At 44.3% G+C, this 13,323-nt stretch overlaps 1 protein-coding gene across 4 annotated transcripts in view; it reads right to left on the bottom strand.

The window, feature by feature from the left end:
• LOC122790289 (cytohesin-1) overlaps positions 1-13,323 on the bottom strand; it is a 1,634,771-nt gene that overhangs the window by 108,125 nt on the left and 1,513,323 nt on the right. The gene's annotated exons all lie outside the window — the stretch shown is intronic.

Genomic DNA, 13,323 nt, shown 5'->3' on the forward strand with positions numbered 1-13,323 from the left:
ATTGGCACAGGAGCAGGTCCAAGATTTTATTCACAGTAACTCCCTATACAGGCACGATCCTAAATTCTGGAAAAGCAGAAATCTTAATCTTTTTCCTTAAACTTAGAGCCAACAGCATATGCATTGCTGAGCTATCTATCCCCCCCAGGACAGAACATTCCAACACTTGAAAATATACTATCCTGGACAGCAGATACAATCACTAATGAAATTATCCTACTGGATGATGTAAACACTGACTGGCAGTCTTACTCACAAATTCAGCAATCAACAGCATGAATCTCTTTGGGTTAGGGTTCACTCAACTTATTAATATACCAACAAGATATGGCAGAAAAAACTCCCACCAATATATCCTGGATTGAATTCTGGTTACCAAATCATCTAATTTTACCTCCACAGGTACCCTCCCTGATACACTAAGTGACCACCTCCCATCCTATACAATTAACAAAGGAACATAAGCTCAAAACTAACCGCAATCTTTCCAAATTCTCCAGGGAGTCTCGCTGAAGCTCTGAAGGCCCTAAAAAGACTCCCCATAAATGATGCATTTGAATACTTCAATGCAGCTTGTCTTAACTATTCTTAACACCTTAGCTGCACACTGTACAAAAAGAATTACAAATATCCATAACCCATGGCTCGCCAACCAATGAAAACTCCTTATGAAAGACAGAGAAAGCACAAATTAACTGTCAAAAGAATAAAAATGACAAAAATTGGCAACTATTCAGGCAGCTACAAAACCAATTCAAGAAACAAGTTAATAGACATAAAAATTCATCTTATAGCCAAAAAGCAACCCTAAAAATGATGGCCCTCCATGTACTCTGGACGTGGCAGAGTTAAATATGTTAAGATTTGCACTGGGTGTGATGAGGGTGGACAGGATTAGGAATAAGTATATTAGAGGGTCAGCCCAGGTTGGAAGGTTTGGAGACAAAGCCAGAGAGGCAAGATTACGTTGGTTTGGACACGTGCTGAAGAGGGATGCAGAGTACATTGGGAAAAAGATGCTAAGGATGAAGCTGCCAGGTAACAGGAAAAGAGGAAGGCCTAAGATAAGGTTTATGGATGTGGTGAGAGAGGACATGCAGGTGGTTGGTGTGACAGAGCAAGATGCAGACGACAGGAAGAAATGGAAACAGATGATTCGCTGTGTTGACCCCTAACGGGAGCAGCCGAAAGAAGAAGAAGATACACTCGCTCATCAGCCCAGGTATAAAAAATGACTTTAACCCATGCCCAGACATTCCCCTCTTAAAATAAAGTACAGTTGTGTACACTTACCGTAAATGTAGATGTTCAAGTGCATTCACTGTTGCACTCAACACATTTGTGTCATCCCTGCCAGGGTAGCCCTCAGCCGTGCCGAATACTAGAGGCTTAGTATTTCTGCGTCGGTTGCTGTCACTTCAGGACTGAAGACAGGTCATCAGTAGTATAAAGTAAGGCAGCCGACGCCATTACATCAGCTTTTCTTGCCCAAACCTGTCAGGAGTCCCCAAGTAGGAGCCAGGTTCTAGTGGAAGAACCCCACCATTAGAAAGTAAATAAGGAAAGAGAAGATAGGGCCATGGAGGGAGGGAAACCAGGACCACAACAGTGAATACACTCGAACATCTACATTTATGGTAAGTGTACACAGCTGTACTATGTTCTTCGTGTTTCACTGCTGCAGTCATCGCATTTGGGTCGATTCCCAGCGCTGAGGAAATGGGTGGAGGCAGTCAAGGAAACTAGAGACTGGCTAGGATGTCCTGCAAGACTGCAGAGGCAAACCCTGCCCTGGATTTGGAGAAGAGAGGCAGGTGGTAATGGTTGGTAAAAGTGTGAACAGATGTCCAGGTAGCAGCCTCCAGGGTGTCCCTGGTGGGGACTCCTCTGAGGAAAGCTGCAGAGGTGGAGGCTGCTCTGGTGGAGTGAGTCCTGACTTCCTTAGGGGGAGACTTTCCATGTTGTTTGTAGCAGAAATGGATGCAGTGTGCTATTCATTTGGAAATGGTTTGTTTGGAGATGGCTTTGCCTTCTGCCCCTGTAGCAAAGCTAACCAGCAATTGATCAGACTTTCTGAAGGATTTTGTCCTGTCTAGATAGAATCTGGTCTGTCTGTGCACATCTAGAGAGTGCATGACCGTTTCCCCCTTATTCCGGGGATTAGGAAAAAAGGTTCATAGGTTGATACTAGGCTATCTGCCCTAGGGCATTTATAAGCCTAGCCAGAGTGTGTTTGGCTTTCGCCACCCTTCTTAGATTAGTTGACTGTGCCTCTGTATAGTAGGTCACAGAAGATAGCCCATTTAAGGTTAGTTTACCGTGCCTCTGTCTAGCAGTGACACAGAAGAGATCCCAGGGGTAAATTTACGATCTCCCATCCAAACGTCAAGATTCTTCTTGAAGAGGGTCATTGAGGGGCTCTGTCTGACATGGATTGGGATTTTGTTCCAGGAGCCTCTGGGATATGAATCTGTCCCTCCAGCATGTTCGATTTATTTCTGTGCTGAGGTTTAAGTCACTGGAGCGTGTAGTTCTGATGGATTTGGATTTCTTGAGGTGGAGCATGTCCATTAATTCTGGGTTGGACATGGCTTTATACGTCAGGCACAGATCACCTCTGAGTAGGCGGTAAGCAACTGAGTAGAGCTGGAGTTTCTTTAGCCTAACTGTGTAGGGCATCTGTTTGAGTCCCTTGATCCTCTTAGTGAGGTACTTTTGGGGTCTTTCTAGTTGTAGCAGGTGTCAGGTAAGGTACATCCCAAATGGGGCATTGTATTCAATTATGGGCCTGATGAGTAGAGGGGCACAATGACCTCTTTTGATCTAGATGTGAACCCCTTCATGATAAGGTGGGTTATATAGAATATCTTTCTAACAACTTTGGCAATGTCATTGTCAAAGGAGAGATTGCAATTTACTTGGGTCCCCAAATCCCTAATTACTTCTTCCGTACTTAATGGATTACCACCTATGTGGTAATTTGTGGGCACTATTTTTCCCAAAGGGGATGACTATGCACTTTTTGGCATTTAGCTTTAGGCCATGGCTCTGGCACCAGTTATCCGTCTCTGTGAGACCTTTTTGGAGGATGCTTGTGTCAGCCGGCGAGTCGATTATGGCCCCCAGTTTGCAGTCATCTGCAAACTTTGTCAGCCATAGTCCTCCTGTGTTAGCCTGTACCTCAGAGAAATATATACCGAACAAGAGAGGTCCCAGGACTGAGCCTTGTGGGACGCCACTTGTAACTGGTTTAGAGTCTGACATGGCACCTGCAATTCTGACCATATGGGTTCTATCCCTAAGCCAGTTTGCAACCCATCTTGTGACATAGGGGTTGATATTTAAGCTGGTGAGCTTATTTATGATGCCCGAGTGGGGTATTGTGTCGAAGGCTTTTGCAAGGTCAAGGTAGGCTGTGTGGACTACCTTCTCTTCGTCTATGGCCTTGGTGACCGTTTCAAAGAAATTGACCAGGTTCAAGAGGCAAGATCTGCCCTTAACAAAGCTGAATTGGGTAGGATCCAGAGTTTGGAGGTTCCCAATGTCTTTGTTTATGAGTTCCATGATGATACGCTCCATAGCTTTGCAGACCACGCTAGTTAGGCTTATAGGGTGATAGTTTCCGGGGTCCATTGTGGCACCACCTTTATGGAGTGGGACCACTGTTGCTGTATGCCATTCTTTGGGTACATATCCTGTTGTAAGGCTGAGACTAAACAGTGATTTTAAGTGAGGGTTCAGTTCTTCTTGGAGCTCGTGTAAAAAGCAGCCCGGGACACCGTCCGGTCCCATTGATGCTGTGTTTTTGCTTTAGAGAGGGCAGCTCTCACCTGTGCATCTGTGATGTCAGGGAGGCTACACTCTGTTGGGATAGTCATTTGCTCATTTGGGGGGGGGGGGGGGTTGCACTGAACCGGTCTGCCAGGATGTTGGCAATATCCAAGGGTTCAGTGTATTTTTTGTCATTTTGCACTAACTCAGAGCATATCTGGGAGTTTCCACCCAGGTTTCTGACATAACTAAAGAAAGCCTTGTGATCATCTTTAGTGTCTTGCACAATTTTTCTTTCAAAGCTAGCCTTAGATGATTTAATGAGGGATCATAGTTTCTTGCTAGTACTGATCAGAGTTGCCTTACCTTTCAGGGATTTTGCTCTATCATGTAGTAGCTTCCTCCTTCTGTTGTACAGCTTATTTATGGCTGGGGTCCACCAGACAGGTCTCCCGCCTTTGGAGGAGTGTGTCTTGGTTTTATTTGGGATAGCACAATCCATGCATTCCTGTAAGTATCCACAGAATGCGTTTGTAAAGGATTCTGCGGTTTGGGCCGTATTTTCCACTGGCCCTGGGGCTTTGAAGGATTCCTCCTCGGTTTTGAGAAGTGGGAAGTTTGCTTTTGAGAGGTTTTTGACCATGGTTTCCTTTGCTGGGAGTGGGGACGGGATATGGATGTCCATAGCGATTAATTTATGGTCAGATCTTACCAATGATGCGTATACCTCTGGTATGGAACATAGAGTCCCCATGTTGGTGATGATCAGGTCCAATATGTTTTCCCCTCTTGTGGGAGTGGTGACCAGTTGTTCCATAGCATTTGAGTTTATAAATTCTAGGAACCATTGGGCTAGGGTGTTGGGGCTTGAGTAATGCTCCCAGTCTATGTTTGGGTAGTTAAAAGTCACCCAATATAATGGCGTTTGGAGAGACCTTCATATTTTCCAGTGTCTTCAGGAAAGCAGAGTGGGATTCCTGAGTTTGGGAGGGTGGTCTGTAGGAGGCTACAAACTGGAAGGCAGTTTTGCCCATTGTTAGTTGCACATGGATGGTCTCAGATGCTTCGTGCAGTGCCACTAGCCTGGAGGTATGGGTATCTTTGATGAATATGGATACTCTCCCTCCTCTTGTGGTTCGGTCTGAGTTTTGGGGCCGAAAAGCATGGTATGAGGTATAGCCTGGTAGTGCTGGGGTGCTTTCGGGAGCCTTGAACCAGTTTTCTGTTACTGCACAGATATCGATATTCTCCATACTGAGGAGAGCCTCGAGTGCGTACATCTTGAGGTTTAGACTTCTGGCGTTGAGCAGCATTACCCTTAGTTTCTTTTTCTTTGTGTTATCTAAGGAGGTGGCTTTGTCTTTTGAGCCTTGCCTAAAAAAGGCACTATGGGGGTGGCAAGAGCCTTGGCCAGTATTCAAAAACCCAGGGGTGACAGGTGCAAGCCGTCCCTAGCGAAGCAGCGTGGCTTGTCAAGCATATCATCCCAGGCTGACAGACACTGGATCCCCTTTGAGTGACACCAATACTTTAACCAATTGTTGAAATTGATCATTTTGTCTTTATACTGTGGTATCATTCTTGGTGAGGGTAAGATGCTACTCAAGGTCAGGGTCATACCGGCCTGGGCCACATGATCAGAGAGCTCCTCTATGTCTCTCATCATGTAATCCAGGGAGGTACGTCTCAGGTGGGCAAATGAATGGATTGGTTGAGAGCCACAATTGACACCACCTTGGGCATGAAGGATGGGTTAGTTCTGAGGGATACCCCGTCAGCATGGAAGATGAAGGGTTCTACAGCCATGAGTGCTTGCAGCTCGGAGACCCTTCTGGCTGAAGTGATATCCAGAAGGAAAGCTGCCTTCCAGGAGAGAAATTTTAGCTCTGCAGAAGAAGCTGGTTTGAAAGGGGGCAGGGTGAGCTTTTCCAACACAAAGTTAAGGTCCCAAGCTGGGGCTAGTGCTCTTCTGGGTGGCCTCAAGTTGCTATCCCCTCTTAGGAACTGCTTGATCAAAGAGTGCGAGAAAAGTGGCTGCTCAATGGAGAAATGCGCAGAGACAGCAGAGGCATACATTTGTATAGAGGAGAAAGAGAGGGCTCTGTGTAGTAGGTCAGCTAAGTAATCCAGGATGAGAGGAAGGGAGAGCTGTGCAGCATTGGCTCACTTAGCCTGGATACAGGTGTGGAACCTTTTCCATTCGTCAGCATAAGGCTTTCTAGTGCTAGGGTGTCTGGCCTCGCGTATAACATCTAGAACCTGTTTACTGAGGTTTGCAGATTGATCCAGGGTTAGGGAATAAGCCAAGCTGCCAAACTGAGTGTCTGCAATTGGGGATGCATGAATTTCCCTTCCTTCTGGGTCAGGAGGTTTGGAAACTGAGGAAGATGCCATGGTGGCAGTGGGGACAGGCTATGCAACAAGGGGTACCAGTGCTGGCGAGGCAAGTCTGGAGTTATAAGAATTGTCCTTGGTTTTTCCTCCTTTATTTTGAGCAGTACCCTGGGAATGAGAGGTAGTGGAGGAAAGGCATAGACCGATAGATTAATCCAGGGGAAGGACGGGGCATCCACTTTCCAAGCCATGCAGTGATGCTCCCTTGTGCAGAATTTGCTGAGCTGATGGTTGGTGTGGGAGGCAAAGAGGTCAACCATTGGGGTGCCCCATTTCTGAGTTATTAGGGTGAAGGTTCTTCTGTTGAGCTGTCACTAGTGTGGGTCCAGAATATATTTGCTTAATTGGTCTGCCAGAGAGTTGACAGAACCTGGTAGGAATTGTGCTAACAGGTGCAGTTCCATGGCAGAGGCTGTGTGCCAAAGAGTCATGGCCAGCCTGCATAGAGGGTAGGAGTGAGTCCATCCCTGCTTGTTGATATACCACATCACAGTGGTGTTGTCTGTTTTGATCAGGAGAGCTCCTGGGGAGAGAAGGGGCTTCAAAGCTACCAAGGTGGGCCGGACAGTCATCATCCCTTTTTGGATGCTGTGCAGAGGTTTTGCTGTGGGCTCCATTGGCCCCCACCTACCATCCAGGTGTGCACCCCAAGCATAGTCTGATGCATATGTGGTGAGGGTCTGGGTGGCGGGGGGTGGTGAGAAAGGTAGTCCCTTGTTGTGGGAGCATGCTGTTTCCCACCAAAGAAAATCTTTTCTGAGGCAAGGAATTACAGGTTTAAGAGTCTCAAGGTCTTGAGAGTGTTGACACCAAAGGCTTTTTAAGTACCACTGAAGTTTCCTCATATGTAGTCTGGCATATGGAATAAGTAGTATGCAAGAATCCATGAACCCCAGAGCTTGCAGGATTGTCCTTGCAGATAACTGGGGTCTGGTGGCTAGTTGAGAGAAGTAGGCTGTCAGGAGAATGTTTTTCTGGTGTAAGGAATGCCATCTGGGATGCTGTGTCCAGGCTTGCTCCCAGGAAGATAATCCTTTGGGTGGGCACCTGTTTAGATTTTGTTTCATTGATTGTGTACCCTAGGAAGGTTAGTAGGGTCTTTACAAAGGCTAGGTGTTTGAGCAGCTTTTCCTGGCTGTCTGCCTGAATAAGGCAGTCGTCTAAGTATGGGTAAATCTGGATATTCCTTTGTCAGAAAATGACCATAACCGCAGCCAGACATTTTGTGAAAACTCTGGTAGCAGTAGATAAGCCAAAGGGAAGCGCAGAGAACTGAAAGTGTTGAGATCCTGCCCTGAAATGGAGACATTTCCTGCATGATTCCCTGATAGAAATGTGGAGGTAGGCCTCTTTTAGATCTAGGGTGGCTAGCCAAGCATCCTTGGAGGGCATGGGTAATAGCTGCTGGAGGGTGAGCATTCTGAATTTTGTGATCACCAGGAAGGTGTTTAGAATGGATAGATCGAGGATAGGGCACCAGAAAAAGTCTGGAGTAGAAACCTTAGCCTATCTGTTCTGCAGGAACATGCTCTACTGCCCTCATAGAAAGCAGGGAAAGGATTTGCTTTTGAGCCTCTCCACACTGGTTTGGAGGTAGATCTGGGAACCCTTTTGGGGTTGGAAGGGTGTGGAAGGAAAATTTGTTTCCCTGAGATACTATGTTGAGAACCCAATGGTCGTTGGTAATGGTGGCCCAGGTGCTTGCGTGAAAGGAGAGTTTTCCTCCTAGGGATAAGTGAAGGTGGGCAAAGGGAGGGGGTGGAGGAGGTGAGTCATTGTGAATTCTTACCATAAGTGGGTGGCTTAGAACTCCCTGGTTTTGAAGTGGAGGTAGTCCACTGCTTAGATCTCTGCATTCCCTGTGGGTGCTGTCTGAGAGGTCTGGTTCCCCGAGGCCTGGGCTGGACTGGCTTAGTGGGAGCAGAAAAGGACCAGTGCTTGGTGGGACAATGCCTGCTGAACCTGGGTGGCTGGACATGTAAGAAAACCTTAACTGTCTGCATAGAATTTGCTTTTTCTTTCATCTTTAAGGCCTCTTCTGCCTTAGTGCCAAATAAGTTGTCTTTGTGCAAGGGGGCATCCAAAAATTTAGATTTGACATGGTCTGGCAGGGGCTGTTCCTTGAGCCATGCACGTCTTCTAGTGACAGATCCAGTGACTGCTGCCCTGCAAGAAGCTTCTAGGGCGTCAAAACCACAGTGCACGGTTTGTTTAGTTACTTGACTTGCAGAATGAATTAACTCTTGTAACTCTTTAGATTCTGCACAAGCAGGAAAGGAAGACATTTTTTGGTTGAGGAGTTCCAGGGTATGTTGCTGAAATTTTAGCATATGGAACTGACAATTTAGTGCCCTAATAGCAAGAGTAGCTGAGGTGTATACTTTTTTACCCCATATGTCTAGTGCTCGGGAATCCCTATCTGAGGGGGTGGCGTTCTTAGCAGAGGTTGCTTTAATCCCTTTAGGCCCTTGAGAAATTACCTCAGGGTCAGCAGTTGGATTTTTAAAAATCAATTTGTGTGTGTTAGGAACTCTATAGTACCGGTCTGGTTTTCTGGGTGCAGGAGGGAGGGTGTCAGGAGTCAAGCTGGATTCCAGGAAAACATCCTCCACAACATCCAGGACTGGGGGGATGGCCAGGGGTCTGTGCTGTGGAAGATCCAAGAATTCCCTTCTCTTTTTAAGCTGAGGGTACTGACTCTCCCATTGGAAATGCTCCCTTAAGGTACGCAGGGTTGCCCCAAAGGAAAAATCCTCTGGGGGAGAGGCTGAAGGGATGAAATCCTCTGCATCAGAATCCTCATAAGTAGAGATGATTGCATGTCTTCATATTCAGATGCATCAGAGTCATCGGACTCTTGTTCAGACAAAACTACAGGGGACAGATCTCTTTTGGTGGGGGTAGCTTGGCTTCCACTGATCAGCATAAGATCTTCCACCATTCTAAGCATTTGGACTGAAGCAAGGAAGCAGGTGCCTGAGATTGGGTCGTCGGTTTCTTGGGTGTGGTTTGTACCCTAGGCCTAAGAAACTCGGTTGTTTCGAAAGAATGGTAGTCGCGAAAGAAGACATTGGTTTGTGTCGAGAATTGGTAGTGTGAAGGACTTCCTCGTAAGCCAGTGTCTGCTCAGCGGCTCCGGACCCATCCAAGGTAGAGACGACCACAGGATCCTTAGTCAAAGAAGGGTTTTGCAGCATACTGGTCTCGGTAGCACCCTGTGAATCCAAAGAAGCGGGCATCAGGGGCTGCAAAAGCACCTCACTGAGGACCAGAGAACTGACGACTAGCTTAACGGAAGCATCGTCAGTAGGTTTGGACCTGTGCAGTCTGTCTCTGTCTTTATCTTTACTTTTTTTTCAGAAGATCTGCTGTCGGATGGCTTATTGAAGCTATATTGGAATTCGAGGACTGTAAGCGAAAATATCTAGCTACAATAAGAGCCCAACGATGGATAGTTCTGGCGTTGAACAAAGCACAGAAGCCCAATGGGGGACATCGTGGTATGGGCCTAAACAACTGACGCAGTAAGAATAAAAGTCTTCGTGTGGTATTTGCTTTCCACAGGCGAGACAATTATTATCTTTTTCTGACATCGGTTAGTGCAAGAAAAAAGGATCCCCAATGGGGTACTTAGCTTTAGAAGACTTCAACTTCAATTCAGTAGACGAAATTCAGATAGCGCCCGACTGGCACTCGTACGAACTGCTTCTAGTTTGGGCTCCATGGCAAGAAAGACTGATGTAATGGTGTCGGCTGCCTTACTTTATACTACTGACAACCTGACATCAGTCCTGAAATGACAGCAACCGACGCAGAAATACTAAGCCTCTGGTATTCAGTCTGGCCGAGGGCTACCCTGGCAGAGAAAACCCAAATGTGATGACTGCAACAGTGAAACACAAATAACATCTGCCTATTTCAATACATACTTCATAGAATGCACACCTAACTTACCCTCAAACTCAACTAACATACCCCTTTCCACACAACCAACTTCCCCTACCTTAGACCCTAGCACATTTCCCTCACAAAACACCTATGTGCAACTTAAATACACAGACAAACAACTCCACCCACTTAGATTTTTTATGAGAGTTATAGAAACCGAAAGGCATTTACGTAAATTAAAACCTTGTTCCTCCTCGGATGACAACCCTCTCCCTGGAATACCGAAATCTAGCTGCAGATGTAATAGCATACCCAATCAGCATTTTTATTAATAGATCAATAACAGAATCATGTGTCACTAATTTGCAGGAAATGGCACATATTACCCCTTAGGACGTAATTCCAGTGACATTACAAATTTCCATCCCATAGCCATGCTGTCTCCCCTGTCTAAAATCCTTGAAAGATGTATAAATCAACAATTTCTCCAGTACCTCTTAAAAAACAAGCTAATCACCAATATGCAACATTGATTCCGGCCAGAACACAGCACCTCTACTACATTACTACCATTTACAGACACTGTCAATATAGCTTGCAACTCTAAGAAACTTGTATCTGAAGTATTTCTAGATCTATCAAAAGCCTCTGACGTGGTCTCTCACAGTAAACTCCTCAATCAATTTTTCATTGTGTCTAGCATCTTCCATCTGTTCAATGTCTCTCTAGCTAACTTGCCAATAGGCAACAAGCTGTAAAATGGCAAGGATTTATCTCTGCATACCTTCCCACTTCCACAGGAGTCCCATAAAGATCCATCCACGGCTCTCTATTATTCAACATTTTTTTATCAAGAAGCTACAGTCTTCTTGTGAAAGCACCTTGATTCAATATGCAGATGACTCTACCATCATCTGGTCTTCAAACACTAACTCAGCTCCAAGAAATCACTTAAATTGTCATCTCCACTGAAACATGGTTTACTACAGTACAACTCCTACTTAACTCCCAGAAAGCCAAACTCCTCTTTACCCCAAAACACTCATTCCCATAAAGCATCTTTCAAGATCTTTTCTGCAAATGGCACTGAGATTGAATAAGTCCACCATACCAAATTATTAGGAGTCATAATAGATGATAATCTTCAAACTGACTTCTATATCCAAAACAATATCAAGAAAACTCATCAAAAACTAACAATGCTACACAGAAACAAACATTTTCTAAGCACACCCACAAAAAATACTCCAGCCAAAACCTACCTTCTGCCCTCCCTACTCTATGGAGCACCAGTTCTACCCAATTTACAATCCAAAAAACAAACTTGAAAGCTGTTACAACAAAATTGCCAAGTTTGCTATTAATTCAGCCTCCTTTACCCATCACTGTAAAGCTCTGCATACCTTTCGCTGGATGAAATTCCCCCTCCACACTCTCCTACATTCAACTTACAACAATACACAAGATCATACACAAACTATTAGCATGCTCAGTTCTTACCCATTTAATAAACTCTTAGCTCAGAAGACAAACTTCTCACCATAAAGAAGACAAATCCCCTGGGCAAAACCTATACTCATAATCAGTAGAAAAAAATGGAACTCCTTACCCTCTAACCACCAAAACTATTTCTAACCTATCCGCCTTTAAATGCTCCCTAAAAGAATACTTTACAAAACCTTGGACCTTCTCATGTGCCAATCCTGCCTGAACTTGCTATACTTCACTCAGCCCTTCAACCTAAATCACACTTCACAGCCTCCTACTCACTCCTTTTTGTTTTTCCGCTACCTCACCTTATCTACTTCATCTCTGCAGACCTTTCCTCTACCTTTCTCTTTCCTCCCTATTCACCTAAGCTACCTGAAGACACCCTACCTTGCACTCTTCTTACAATCAACTTTTCTTCATCTTCTTCCTTCTATAAGCATAATAAAAACATCTTTAATACCGAGACAACACTCACTTTCACATCGTGGTCTTTAATCATGTAACCTCTAACCTCTCTTCAAATATCTTACTAGAACTGTCAGGTCTCATTTATCACATACTAATCTATGTAACAAATAATATGACTATTGAGTTTTTCCTCACATATTTTCTACAACTCATGTTATTGTTTTTCATTGTACTCTACTATGAAACATACGTTCTATGTTTTTCTCATTACATTTTTTCATTCTTGTTTTGTAGTGTAACATGATACTTTGTGATTTAAAATATTGTACTTGGCGTTTTGTAATGCAACATGATACTCTGTAATTTAAAATATTTGCACTTGATTTTTGAAAGATTGTGATTGTTGAGCTTTTCTTTTTGGGCATCTGCTGAAAAAGGTCACTTTTTGGCCCAGTCAGACCTTTCTAGTAAACAAATGTCAAATAAATAATTATTTTAAATGATGGGTACTTAAACACCAAGACCCAGGGATAACAGTGCCTAACACTGAACCCCCCCCCCCCAAAAAAAATACAGCTGTTTCACATAAACACCTGAAAATGTATTTTTTTTTTTTTTTTTACTATTCTGACTGGGTGTACTGCCTAATGTGTCTATTTTTAACGTTAGTTGTTGCATTTTCAGCCAGGTCTTTATTTTCTGGATTTCTTTAGTGTATGTTTCTCAAGCCCACTGATGACAATGCATATTGGGCATTTAATATGAACATAAAACTAGGACGGGTGGCAAAAACTCCAGAAAATAACGAGAAATAAAATAAGCAGCATAACTTACTCCTGAATGGAGTGCCTTGTCTGTGAAGTCTGTATGCTCATTTTGGGTGTATGCATGTTTTTGCCAAGGTTTCTAGTTTCCTATCATATCCCATAGACTTGCTAAGTGAAATGGCAAGCCTCTAAACTGCCCATAAATGCGATTGCCATGTGCTACATATTCATGTGTGTGTGTTTCTTTTAAGGGACGAGTATCCCATCCAGGACTGTCATTTCACCTTATTCTTTTCAGGATAGTCTTCAGCTTCAACATGTCCCTGAACAAGAAAAAAGAACCAAAGCAAATGGAAAAAAAGATCATGATAAGATGCCACACAGGCAAAAACACTGTTGGTAATACCTTAAACCTCCTCTGAAGGAGGCCCATGGGAAATGTACAAAGAACCCCTGAAAGTCGTACATACTGTATATCTACATGGCCTCTGAATGCACGGATTTCTTGCAAGTCTTTATTGATACGTTCAGGCTAATCACCTGGATAAAAGTAGAAATGAATAAATAAAACTACCTGCTGAATCATTTTATAGCACCACTAAAC

This window comes from Protopterus annectens, chromosome 1.part2 (genome assembly GCF_019279795.1).
Source record: "Protopterus annectens isolate FY-2018-M chromosome 1.part2, PAN1.0, whole genome shotgun sequence".
Classification (NCBI taxonomy): Eukaryota; Metazoa; Chordata; order Ceratodontiformes; family Protopteridae; genus Protopterus; species Protopterus annectens.